The sequence below is a fragment of the Scomber japonicus genome, chromosome 12, assembly GCF_027409825.1.
Source record: "Scomber japonicus isolate fScoJap1 chromosome 12, fScoJap1.pri, whole genome shotgun sequence".
NCBI lineage: Eukaryota > Metazoa > Chordata > Actinopteri > Scombriformes > Scombridae > Scomber > Scomber japonicus.
Window position 1 is genome coordinate 22,500,758 of NC_070589.1, and position 13,587 is coordinate 22,514,344.

The window sequence follows — 13,587 nt, forward strand, 5'->3', positions numbered from 1 at the left end:
ACCTTATTTGTACTACTGTAGAAGTTTGATAACAATCCAGTGGGGTAATTTACGAGATACACTGGTGGTCCCGTTAGCGCCTGTACTAAGCCATTCGGTTGATGGCTCTAACTCCACAATTTTCCGACCAAATGAAAATAAATGGCTGAGGTGCAGATTAGATAGACCTCATGGTGCATATGACGCTAGGTCGAAATAACGCCGAACCATTGCTTCAAGTAATTATTTAAAACCTGCCTGGATTGACTAATTCAGGTCTACCATCATGACATGAACCAGCGGTTTCTTGGTTCAGAAAGCGATTATCCAATGAATGCTGCAGTGACAGTAACAATCAGCCAATCGGCAACATAGATGGGACTATTTATCTCCCGATGCCATATTCAACACTGACAAGAAGTCAATAACTTTCATCTTCTTGGATCATCTTGGAAACATTCAATCTTTCACATTTGGCCTGTTGAATAATATTGTTTTATTTGATATCTCCTTGATTAACACATTTATTTTCTATAGACAACATCTCCTCAATATCATTCAACATCGTAGTTTGATTTAACTTTGCTCCACTGTTAAAACCCTGGCAAACCAGTATGTTGGCATGGCTACGTAAGAGTGTCAACTTAAGACGATGTTAGATTCAGGAGGATACGTTGGTCTCCAGTGATTGGTGAGGGAAAACCAAACCCCTCCCCCACAGGCATTGGTTAAAGTGGGGACAATGTCAGACTGAAAATGGCCTGATACCAGGCAGGTTAAAAGCCCCTTAAACCACACAGTCACTGGTGATTCAGTCATTATGAGGGTCTCGTCAGAGTGAGAGCCCCACTACAAAGTTTCCAAATGTGTCCAAAAATGTCAGGCTGAATTCTGGAGGAAATGTGTAGAAAATGATGCACAAGGTATCTTGAATATTTCTGTTTGATCAAAATGTGAAATGGGTTTGAATTTTTTTTTTTCCTGAAATGATAAGTCCATTACTTCCATTAGTTAGATGACAGAAAATGTATCACCAGCTGTTTGATCTATTAATTATACATTTTTAGAAAATGTTCTGGTTCCAGCGTCTCAAATTGATAAAAAAAAAGTCAGTTAAGCAAAAAAAAGAAATTAAAGATGCTACCTGTGGGCTGTGACAAATTATGATGTTGCTATTTTCTTTAAATATAAAAAATACTTACCTCAGATTCCGAAGAGCATGAACAAGATCATATAGAAAATAGTGTGCAGTACTGTTGATGTAGTTATATTTTTTTAACTATTTAAAAAAAGGGGACACTGGATTTTAATTAAATCAAACACTGGCTGCTTCCAAATTGTTTAAAGTGAAGATTTTCTCTTATTCTCTGATTAATCTCTTTGTGAATTTAATATCTTTGACTTTGGACTTTGTTGGTTTGGAAAGACCCGACATCTTAAAGCTATATTAAGATGTCAGATTGGGTTCTGGGGAATTGTAAAAATCAAGTTATTGCAACTGCGGGGTTAAAACAATGCAACTTGTGTGTGATTTTGTTGCCATGCCATCTACACGTGTCTGTGCACTGACTCCTTTTACAATGACGCTCTTAATGACTCCCTCGTACTCCCATCATTTGCTACCTGAACATGAAAATCTGAGTTCTGTGTCGCTGGAGCTTCACATGAACAGCGTATGAGTCGAGGTTAAGAGTGAAAACATTTCAGTGATTTCAGCTGTGGTGAGACTTCCGTTTTTACAGGCATAGCTTCTGAGACAAAAGGATCCCACCTACCATCCTGCTCAGAGTCATGCCTGTATCCTCTGCAATACAATAGAGACCCTCCACAGCTAAATGCCATTTTCAGACATCATCAGACAAAAAATATAATGTCTGTACATTTACTTGATTAATCATAGCGTTGCTGAGCTGTCATGATGAGCAGGAGGTCACTGACAGCAATGTTGAAAGGGGGGAGCCGACAGAGCTGTTGGTCTGCAGCTGTAGAAGTTCAAATTGTGAAAAGAAAGTCAAGCAGTAATGAGCAACCTGTGTCGTCGTGGTGCACGATTCTGCCTCTGGAGTGTCAATTCAGTAATGAGATTTTATTTAGACATCAGCTGTGTCAGGACGTCAGGCCCCTTACGTGCAGACGAATCTTTCTGTCTGAATCTGTAAACTATGTTTGTGTTTTCTGTATTTGGAGCCTAATGATGAGCAGTCCTGGAAATGAGATGGAGAGGTGGGGGTGTAATGAAGAGGGAGAGAGAGGAGAGTGTGTGTGTGTGTGTGTGTGTGTGTGTGTGTGTGTGTGTGTGTGTGTGTGTGTGTGTGTGTGTGTGTGCGTGTGTGTGTGTGGCATTAAAAAGAGGAAGCATTCAGTTGTTCTAATCACTGATTAATTAGATTATCATTCTCTCAGACTTGTCTTTTTGTTTGTGTGTGTGTGTGTGTGTGTGTGTGTGTGTGTGTGTGGGTTCATATAGTATTTCTGGAACTTAGGTCAGCTGGCCGCTGTGGTGCTAGTGTGCTAATGCAGAGAAGGCATTAACCCCAATCTCTCAGGATGAGAGACCGCTTGCCGAGCATCCGTCCCCTGAGACTGGTGGCATGCTTCTGTCTGCCTGCCAATCTTATTTCCCGGATAGCTTGCACACTTATTTCATTTTGGCCTGTTTCACGGCCATGTATTGATTTTTGAAACAACATGTTGGTGTGAGGATGAAGGGGCCCTTGCTCGAACATGGGCTTCTGTTATAAGCTTGTTGTGTCCGTTTGCTTTTCTTCTTCTTGTCGTCAAAGTAAATTCCTTTGTGATCAGGTGATTTGTGAAATTACTAACTAAATAAATATTCATTAAACAAATGTGGGTCTCTTTACTCTTCAGCTTCTTTTCGCTTTACTCTTATGGTACCTGCATGTTCTTATTTCTGTGCTTTCAGGCTCTATCTGTATTTACCTAACCTTTCTCTTCCACAGCTTTTATTTCCCCTGTTACTTTTAATGCCTGATGTGCTTTCTCTGTGTGTTGAACCCAGCGGATATGAGACGGTGGGCTGGGTATCAGAGACGTCGCTGTCTGTCTGTCAGTCCCTGTGGTACATTAGCCGTCCCTTAACATGTATTATTGATTCCCTCTCTCTAATCACTGTCTCCAGTGTTACAGATGAGCGTTTACTGCCAGCAACGCCTGCACTCAAGAGTTTATGGCAACAAAAGTTCTGGCTGAGACACAACTATTAAAGACACTGTGGTTTCAACAACAGGTGAGGTATAATGAACTCATGTTTAATACTTAGATTAAAAGGAAATTTAAACCTTTTTTAAGTGCCTGTCTTTGAGTACAGCAAAGAGACAACACAGAATTTGCTGGACTAGCTATTCTAGTTTAATGCATAGGGATTGATTTCAAGGGCAATTTGCTGGATAACCAAAAAACATATAGCACAGAAAGTGTCAGTCCGTTCCATAACACAAATTAAATTTAAGGATTAATTACTAAAATATCACATTCAATTCCCATCAAAAATTTGACAAATATGTAAAATGACATTGTGAAAGGGTGTGTCCTAGAATACTGTAAGGTTCGCTTTTGTAAAAGATTTCCTTTGGACAGACAACAGTCTCTGTCTGAGGTATTAGGATGTTTTTACCCTTAGAACTCAAATTATATTATGGCTGGAATCATCTTAAATCCTGCAACTGATATTTTGGCCACTTGGGGGCAGCGGAAACAAGCTGTAAATACTACACTGACATTTCGGCATGTTTTAAGTTTGTATTAGCAAATAGTTGTTTTTTTACATACATCCTGCAGATTGGCATTCATTCATTCATTCATAGATCAACATTGGCATTCATTTGAAGTCATGTATGAGTCCACATGATGATAGTAAGTGTCAGTCACTCTCCTTTTAGTTCTGTTTTGCCCTTCGCCTCCTCCTGGGGGACTCTTTAGCTGCTAAATGTCCAACTATGTTCATCAGCTTGTCATTAACCTGCTAGTGAATTTTCTTTTCCAGCATTAAGGTCAAAGACCTCAAAAAACTTCATATGAGAGGAAATGCTGAGTTGATGATAATTATTGTGGCTCCAAAAACTAAATACAGCCACATGTTCGCCTCAGGAGAGAAGCTCCAATACTGCAGACACCACAGTGCATGCAGGAATGTGGCTGCATTTACAAGTCTTTGCTAGCTTGTTGTGTAACATATCACAACCTCTTGACTTTGTACAATAGTGCAAATTGTAAATAACTTTAGTATAAAGTCAAGACGATGCGATATGTAGCACAAGAAGCTAATGTCACTGCTAGCTTGTTGTGCATGTACATAAAGTGGCGTCTGCCATCTCCTGGGGGTGAAAACATGGATGTATAATGAGAACTAGAAACTGTGTTGGTGCCCCATTCATTCCTATGAAAGCTGCTCAGTGGTGCATGAAGCTAAAAAACGTTCTTACAAGTTCCTCTTCCACATCACTGGGCACATGGAGCAAGCGCACAAGCGACTTCAGCTAGCTGAGCCAGATACTTTAGGTTTCGCCCTTCAGCTAGCTTGAATGGGGATAAAATTATCTAATTGTTGGACTCATCTCGTTTGAAGCGTGATCAGACTGAATGGATCAAATTCTGATTATTCTAACAAGTCATGTATGGCTATGGGGAAAAGTATTTTTGGGCTCAATAGCATCACACAAAGTTGTTACTACATAGTTCAGCTGCTACGTCAAATTGTCTTCGAAGCCTGGCACTGTTCTTTGGGGCTTGGGTAAAAATCACTGTTATCAGTCTTTGGAGCCATTTCCAAGCAAACAACAATAGCCAGTGTCTTCAGGACGTAACTCACTGGCTTCTTTTTAATAGTTTCTGGGTAATAATGGAGGTCTACAGCACAGAGGAAAATTATATTGTATACACACAATACTTTAAGTAGGATGAGTCTTTCACCACACAGACAGAGGTAATGAAGCTTTGATGGCCATATGGAGGCCTTGTGTGTGCTTTACTTTGCCAATGCATTTGACAGGGATAAAGCAGATGTAGACAGAGATGTAACATGAGACAAAGATTTTCTTTGCCCTTTCAACTATTCAGTCAGCGTTTGTTCTGAGATTCTGAAAGACAGATTCCACACAGCGGGAAATCAATTACATCCACACCAATATGGATCAGAGACCACTGGTGATATGCATTTTTTTTCTTCCTCCTCTTCGCTTCCTTACTCTGTGTCTTGAAATCTTAGTTGGTTTTTTGGGTTTTTTTTAAAAGAGATGACTACTTTTGTGTGACTCTGCTGGGTGCCTTGGCGCAGAAAGTGAAACTCTGCACACGGGGGCGTGCTGCATGTAGGAGGAAGAGTAGGGACACTGAGGGAATATGTACAGTAAAAAGGGAATGGGGGATACAAAGTGGGTCAATTAAATCATAGCATTAGAGATCACTTCTGATGTCACACTGACATCATCCCCCCTAGCCCCATCCGCTGTACACCCAACACACACACACACACAGACACACACACACACACACACACACACACACACACACACACAAAATTTGCATCACTCTGAGTCATACTGCAGAGAAAAGTTCTGGATCAATGCTCCACTGAATAAATATGATGACAAATCTCTATCTGTCAATCACATTAATACTTATTTATCAATGTTTTTAATCAAGCTGAATATCTAAACAGAAATGTAAAAGGATTCCCGCTCCTCCTGAGCTCGTGATGAAATTAAACTTGAGAAGAAACCTGTACTCTTTTCCAATAAATGCTGCGGCATTCAAGCCGAAGCTCAGGGTTACTTCTCTCTTCACACTTTTTACACAAAAGCACAGACGGAGGTGTTTGTTCCCTGTGTACAACAAAAGCACAAAATTTGAAAGCGAGTTACATCACTTACATGTGAATCAGAGTCATCCTTGACTAAATTACGTTCGAACGGAGGGTTTTGACAAAGAAATGAATAGAAAGAGGAAGACATTTAAAAATGAATTAAAATGAAAAGAGAGAATCAAAAAGGGTGAAAGTACAATGAAAGGAAGGTTGAGGTCGACTAATAAAACGCTTCACTGATTGACGAAAGCTCCTTGAGAAGTTGCAAAAAAGTCTAAAAGACAGTAAAAGCATCACCTCTTCCCTGTGTGAAATATATGTGAAAAGATGAACTTCATGAACTCAGCTATTGCAAACATCAAAATGACTCCAGAGTTGTTGTGTTGATGTATATTTTGTACAGTGAGGTTGTTTCTAATGGAAAATAGTCAATGAATTAAATTTGTCCTCTTGTCCACACTGGCCCTGAAGTAACCCAGTCATAATGGATAACAGTGGAAGACGAATTAAAGGGTTAGTTCATCTTTTTAGTATGAATTCCCCCTTCATGTTTCAAAAAGGGACTTTCATAGCACCCAAAAGATACTGGAGTTTAAGGTAGACTGCTTGAGAGTTTAGAAAATCCAATAACAATATATTGGCCAGTTATAATTTTTAACATTAACACAAGCAAACATTTTAGAAAAGGATCTTTAAATGTGCTTATTAAAAGATTATGAGCAAGAGCTGAGCTGCAGTGATTAATTGATCAGTTAGTGATTGAAAGAATCAATGAATCTTGTCAGTTGTTTTTCAAGTACAAACACCAAAGATTTGCTGGTTTTAAATTCTCAAATGTGAAGATGTGCTGCTTTCACATCACATACAGCAGTCACTGGAAGCTGAAATAAAACAATTAATCTGAAGAAATGTTTATAGTCATTTTTATTAAAATGTTTATGTTTTTGACATTTTAAACTCTAAATTAATAATGGACTATCGAGATAATTAATATATAATGAAAATAATCATTAGCTGCAGCTCTGTATTTTTATAGTTTAAAGATATTATTTGTCAGTGTTCTCTGTGGACAAATTTGTACTTATAAGTCTGTCTGACCAATATCTCTTTCAAATAGGCATGTGAGTACTAAGAGATAGAATTGAAAAAGAATACACATAGATCTCCACATACACTGTAAGAGTTAAAAGGTATTGGCTACATGTGATACTCATTATTACAGTGTTGTATGAGATGGAAAGATCAACAAATACAGTTCTGTCAGCCAACCAGCTGAACTGACTTTCTAAGCGAATACAGAGTTAATACAGATTGTCACTGCAGACTCCAAGGTCAGCACAAGACAGATTGGGAAGTGATTATGAACACGAAACACAAAGACTGACTGCAGACACTATGTGGAATCTGTTATGTGAAGGCCGAACATCAGATACCTCAGACCATATACCAGATAACTACAGAATTTTCTCTATGTGTGGGCAGCAGCCGCTATGTCAAGCTGAAAAATACACTGTCGCTCGTCAAGTACCACCCTTAGCACCAATAGGAGTAGTTACCTGAATGTAACTGCACTTCCATGAGTACGAGACAACGAACTACAATGGGTGAGTTGCCCATTGTAGTCTATTCAATGCATTTTTGTATATTTATTCTATATTTTCTAGTTTGTTATTGTAAATATTTTCATGCACCCTGCTAACCAGCATTGATTTGGTGTGCTCAGTACAATGTTATACTCTATCTGAGTTAGAACAAAAAGTTTCTCTGTTAAAATTAATGGCAGCAATTAGTACAGTGTACAAATCTTTTCCCTTCAACAGCTGCCACACAGCCGTTCCCAAACGAATTACCTTCAACCATTGTGGATAAAATACTACCTGGTAAACTGAGTTGGATCAATCAAAACCCAGAAATCTATCAGATGCGAAGCAGCAGGCAAAGACACATCAACCACAGCAGGCATTACATTATTCAATTACGCATCAAAAAATCATCAGTACATGGCTCTGAGGAGAGAGTCTCTTGTTATGAAATGTTACGCAGTGTTGATAAGCAGCTGATGACCGTTAGTACATGATACAAGCTTAATGTCGCCAATGAGTGAAGCTGAGTGAACAAGAGCTCAGCAGTCATTTAAGATGTGATTGTGATATGAAGCAGCATGCAGTCATATAATCCAACTGCTTTGGGATTAAATACTCTTGTATTGACTAGTTGAATGTGAAGTGTGAGGAAAAAAATTTAATCCAAAAGCCACACTGAGCTTCACAGTAAGAAGCAACATCACAGGGAAAAAACGTATGTGAACAAGATGCAATTTCTATATTCCATAAACCAGCAGTTTTCAAAGTGCGGCCCAGGGACCCCCAGGGACCCTTGAGAGGATTCCAGGTCCTGGGTTTCATACAAAATGAGCAAAAGCAAAATTGGGGGAGACTGGGACAAAATCTTATCAAGTATGGGTCCACAGTCTAATTTGTGTCAGTTTAGGGAGCTTTGAGGTGAAAAAAATTGAGAGCCACTGCCTTTACACCAATAAACAACATTATCTTCAATTAGTGACCCAAATGAAAACCAGGTGAAAACATGAGCATTTACCATGAAACTAAACAGCATGAAAGCATAAAAAATCTGCATGCCAAACAACAACCAAAGGCAGAATAAACTGAGCCAGTCCAATATAGTAAATTAAACTTGCCTACCAGTAGCTACTAATACTGCACTAGCATTAGCAGCTAGCAAGTTAGACACCAAAACATTTACAACAAGTGAGAACACAGCAGCTCTTTCACAACCTTTCTGGCTTTTGACGTTTTAAAAAAAGCAATGTGTAGCCTGGGTCTTATTTGGCCACAGATGTCTCTAATAAGGATTTTTCCCTCTATACATTAGTAGTACTGCAGCTTTATACATCCACTTTCACTACTACAATTTTGAGGGAAATGTAATTTTCAGTCCATGATCTTTTATAAGCTTTTTCGTTTAAAAAAAGACGAGTATATCAAATATGGGGATTTTTTAGAAAAAAAACCCAACAGTGCCCAGCTCACACATTAACTTTAGCTCATGTTAGATAACATAACCAGCTAAGTCATTAAATAAATAGATCTTTCTCACAGAGGATACTTTGACAAACACAGGTGTATCAGTTAACATTAACAATGGCTGTATTTAATTCATGCGTGCATGATCCAAAGCTCTGCTATGAGCCTTTTTCTCAGACGCCTGAGTGGCTGAATTCCTTTTAGCTACTTCGGTTTCAGGATCCTGGCATTGTGCGTGCTGTCATGGCTTAGTGGATAATTGAATAAAACAGAGCCATCATTAATGTTATGAGTAACACCTGAGCTTTTCCTACTATGAGTCAAATTATGTGCTGTAAGAAAGGTCGTCAAATACACGCATGACTCACCAAAATGAAGCCCAGCTATTATTAATGTTTAGCTAAGTCATAATGTCTACTATCAATAAAGAGTTTAAATAAATCTACCTTCATAATTAGATTAGACAGAGAGTAACCTGATTCTGCTTAATGCTGGTATAGCTAAAGAGCAGATTTCACTATACCTCTCAACCCTTTACTGACTTTCTGGATGAACAAAGGAGAAACTGATACTGTTAAGGTGGACCACTGTGCAATATCTGACACTGTCCATTGACAATGACAAAGATTATTATCATCAGAGACAACGATAATTTGCTTTGTTTTTTTCTGATTAACAGTCCAAAACCTTAAGATACTCAAGTTACTGTCGAACATGACAAAGAAAAACAGCAAACTGTCACATTAGAGAAGTTGGAGGCAAAGAACATTTAGTATTTTTGCTTTAAAATGACTGAAATGATGAATCAATGATCAAAATTGTTGAAGCTCTAGACTGTTGGTTGAACAATATATCTGTCACCTTTTACCTCTTGTAGATTACAACAGCTATATTTCCCTATTTTCAGACATTTTATAAACAAAACAATCAATACAAAGTTCTTTTGTGATGTTATTTTATGATCTACTCATATTTTACTCAAATAAAGGATCTGAAAACTTCTTCCCCCTCTGATTAGTCAAGGCAGCACAGATATAGGATGAATGAGGGTAAAAATGGATCATATTTATCATTGTCTTTCACTATCACAATGGTAAATTCACACACCACCATTCATTAATTTAATTATTCTATGGCTGAATGGGCATGACCCATCTCAGGTGCCCTGAGCATTTCTTATTATAGCATGTGGAGGTCTTGTGGATTCAGCTCATCTGTTGTATTTGCTCAGAAGCTCACAGAGACCTCTCGGCCCCGACGCAATCTCACCTCATTAACATTTTAGGTGACGAGTCTGTCACAGCCTTAATTAACAATTCATGAGCACGGCTTATAGCTATATTAACATTTTACAACCAATAAATCAGCTTTCCTAATCTGCTATGTGTGTCTGCCTGCACATGTCCATGTGTATGTGCATGTGTGACAGACACAGGGGGGAGACAGTGTGTGTATGTGTCTGTGTCTTTGTGTTTGTGTGTTTGTGGGCAAGGGCGTTATTTGTGTACAACCACAACAGGGAACTTTATCTCTCCCTTTGTCTCCAAGTCTGTCTCGTCTGTCTCTGACCATGACATTTGTCTGAACTTTCTCTTAATCTTATGTTCTGGTTATGACATTGTAGTGAATCACTGTAGCCTTTTCTTCAGCAAAACAAGAAATATCCAACTGGTAACCTGGCCTCATTGAGGTTATTTGCAGCGTTGTGCCAATTAATAGCCTAAAAAGATACATCTGATTAAATGCCCAGAAATGCAAGTGTCAAACATAACGGAAAGGTCAACTAATTAGGGTGCCATTTTTGATCAGTCGACTTAGAAAGTGACAGCTCTGTCAAGCCTTTTTTCTGTGGGAACCAAATGAACAAAAGGAGAGAGAAGAGAAGGGCAGACAAGAGGGATAATGCTGAAGCTGATGGTGGAAGACTATCTGGCAGAGTCTATTCTCAAAGGTACCATCATTTCTGCTATTCTCGCACCTAAAACAGATTCAAAAAAACTGTGAGAGTACTGCAGGTGTAACAGCATGCAATGACACCAGGAGTCTTAAGCTGCTTCATCATCCCATGTGCATGTGTGTGTGTGTCTGTCTGTGTGTATGTGTGTGTGTTCATATTGTAGCGTTATGTATCTAGAAGGTACAAATTAATCAAGTATCGTCATATTAGAAGTGGGATGCAGTGGGCTCCTAAATCTCCAGAGGATGAACTAGACCCAAGGCCTCAGATTAAGAAGATTTTTAAAATTCACAACACCTCCGAGATGAGTTACAGTCAGTGGATAACGTGAAACACTGTACGTGATCAGAACAGCACATTTCATAGTATCTGCCTTACTGTGCAGAGCTAAAGAAGAGGAAAGTGAAATTGAAATAATGATCCTACCACAGCACCCTTAGGCAGCCCCTTGACCCCACTTTGAAAAGCACCTGTGTGGGCAGTGTGTGCAGGCCTAAGCTCCACCACTGAATCACGCAGTGTAAGTGCAACAGTATCATGGTAGAGTATAATGTGCACAGTGCATAACTGTTGCTTGCCAAATGAAAGCAATCTCTGCAGCTTTCCTGGCTTTCCCCAGGTGACACAAACAACCATTGTGTGTGTTACAAGGGCACGTTTACAGTTAGGAAGCCTTTAAAATCCACATGCACAGTTAGCTGTTTGTGGTGTAAATGCTCCGCTATGCAGTCAAAAAACAGGTCCTTTTGAAGAAAAAACTGCTTTGTGTGGCTTGGCAGCAGTCCCCCAGGTGCACCAGCACATTTATTATTACACCTTAACATAAAGATCAAGGTCACTGCTTGAGTGGGAGCACAGAATTTGAAAGATTCGAGTCTTGTTGAGTGGTGGCCTTGCAAAATGCATGTCTCAATGACAAATTCATTGTGTGCCGCAAAGGATCCTTCCCAGTTCTTCAATGCAGGCTATTTCAATTGCAATTAGTCTCCCAACTTCTCCAAAGTTGAAAAATAAGAAATCGATCTGAGAAAGGTGAACCGAGGAAATGTCCTCTGGATTTATATGGCTGAAATCATGTTGTGTTTTCAAACTGTAAGATATGGGTTGATTTTTCTTCGGTCATGACTCATCTTGCTTTCCGTTACGCATGAATGTCAGGGCATATAGGAGGTTAATGACTATTTTTAACTTGAGCAGAATGCATAGGTGTGAGATGTGTGGTTTGATAATGCCATCATTACCAATAAATGCAGTAAGTAATGCCTGGGATCTAATCCATCTGCCATTACAGCCGTGAAAACAGACTGTGGCCCTTTTTTGTCTTAAGCACAATAATGCAGATTTTCTTAACTGGTGAAACTAAATTATCACCTGTGTCCAGTAAGCTAAAAATGATCATGTTTATAATATCAGTGATGAATAACATAACACAGACAAAGTCTGGTTGATAATGATTGAGTGAGATAGGAAGGGAGATTCTGTTAGAATGTACTGTCCAACGGATGTTGAATTCAGGGAGCATAATACAGACAATTGACGTTGGAATAGCATGGTGATGTGATGGTACTGGCAAAATTTGGGCGCTCATGGTGCCTCAGTAATGAAATGTCCTTTTCTCACTCCAACACTTTTGGACAAGGAATTGCCATGACTACAAGATGAGCTTCTTGCTTTCTTTACTGCTGCTGTGCTGCCCTCTTCTGGAGACCAAACAAACTCAGAAATATGACACAAGTGAAGCCTATTACCAATGTTGTATTTATTTTTTACTGTCTTAATACCCTGTATGGCAAGGTTAGCTAATACTATATTGTTGGTTAAAGTTAGATAAATATAACAGTGAGTGAGTAACAAAATGAAATAAATGAAAATGTCAGTAATTTCATCAAGAATCGTGCAGATGAGAGGTATGGAGTTTCATGTGAAAATGTTCACTAAAACTTGAACCCTGCAATCATCATCCACTTATATAACATATTCCAGCAATCTCTCACTTGGCTGACTTGGTGCTCCCTGTCTGATGAAACAGTGCAGTTGTATTTTGGGAAAGGCTATCTATGGTCTGAGAGTAGTTCAGAGAAAAAAGCTTGCTCAATGATAAAAGGCTCTTTTGGATAAGGGAGGAGCTATTACTTGTGTGTGTCCACATGTGTGTTTATACATCACATCCCCCCATAATCCTTTACAGCATCCCTCTGAATCATTATGCCACATCCAGCACTTTGCCTTCTCCCTCTGCCTCTATTTAACGCTCAGTATCGCTTTATTTCTGTCTCCTTTTCTGTTTTTCTTCCCTCCCATAATCATTTTTGTGTTAACTGACAGCATGCATCTGAGCAGGGGAGAACCATTCTGTGTGGCCCATGAAAGCACCCTGGGAAACTGGGGAAAATTGCTTGAGGCCATCTCACAAAAATAATTTTCACAGTACCACCCGTGTGCATGGAAACTCTGCTCCTCATCCTCCTCCTCGCACTTTCACACAATGTTAAAGCACAGACAATGAATTCTTGCCTGTGAGTGCTATGAATTGTACCTTGTGTGAAACTAATGTGCTACTTTCTGTCTCCATCCACATTAAGATATTGCAAGTATCAAAAATCAGCAAATTGCTCAGTTTGGCTTGAAAAGTAGAGTTTGCTCGAAGAGGTAAGGGATTCAAGTTGCTGCAGACAGAACAGACTTCACAAAGAGTATTCCCAATTCAGCAACAGGGCAGAAAGAATGCAAATTACTACTGTTATCCCTGGCCATGAATATCATCAACACTACCATTATATATACAC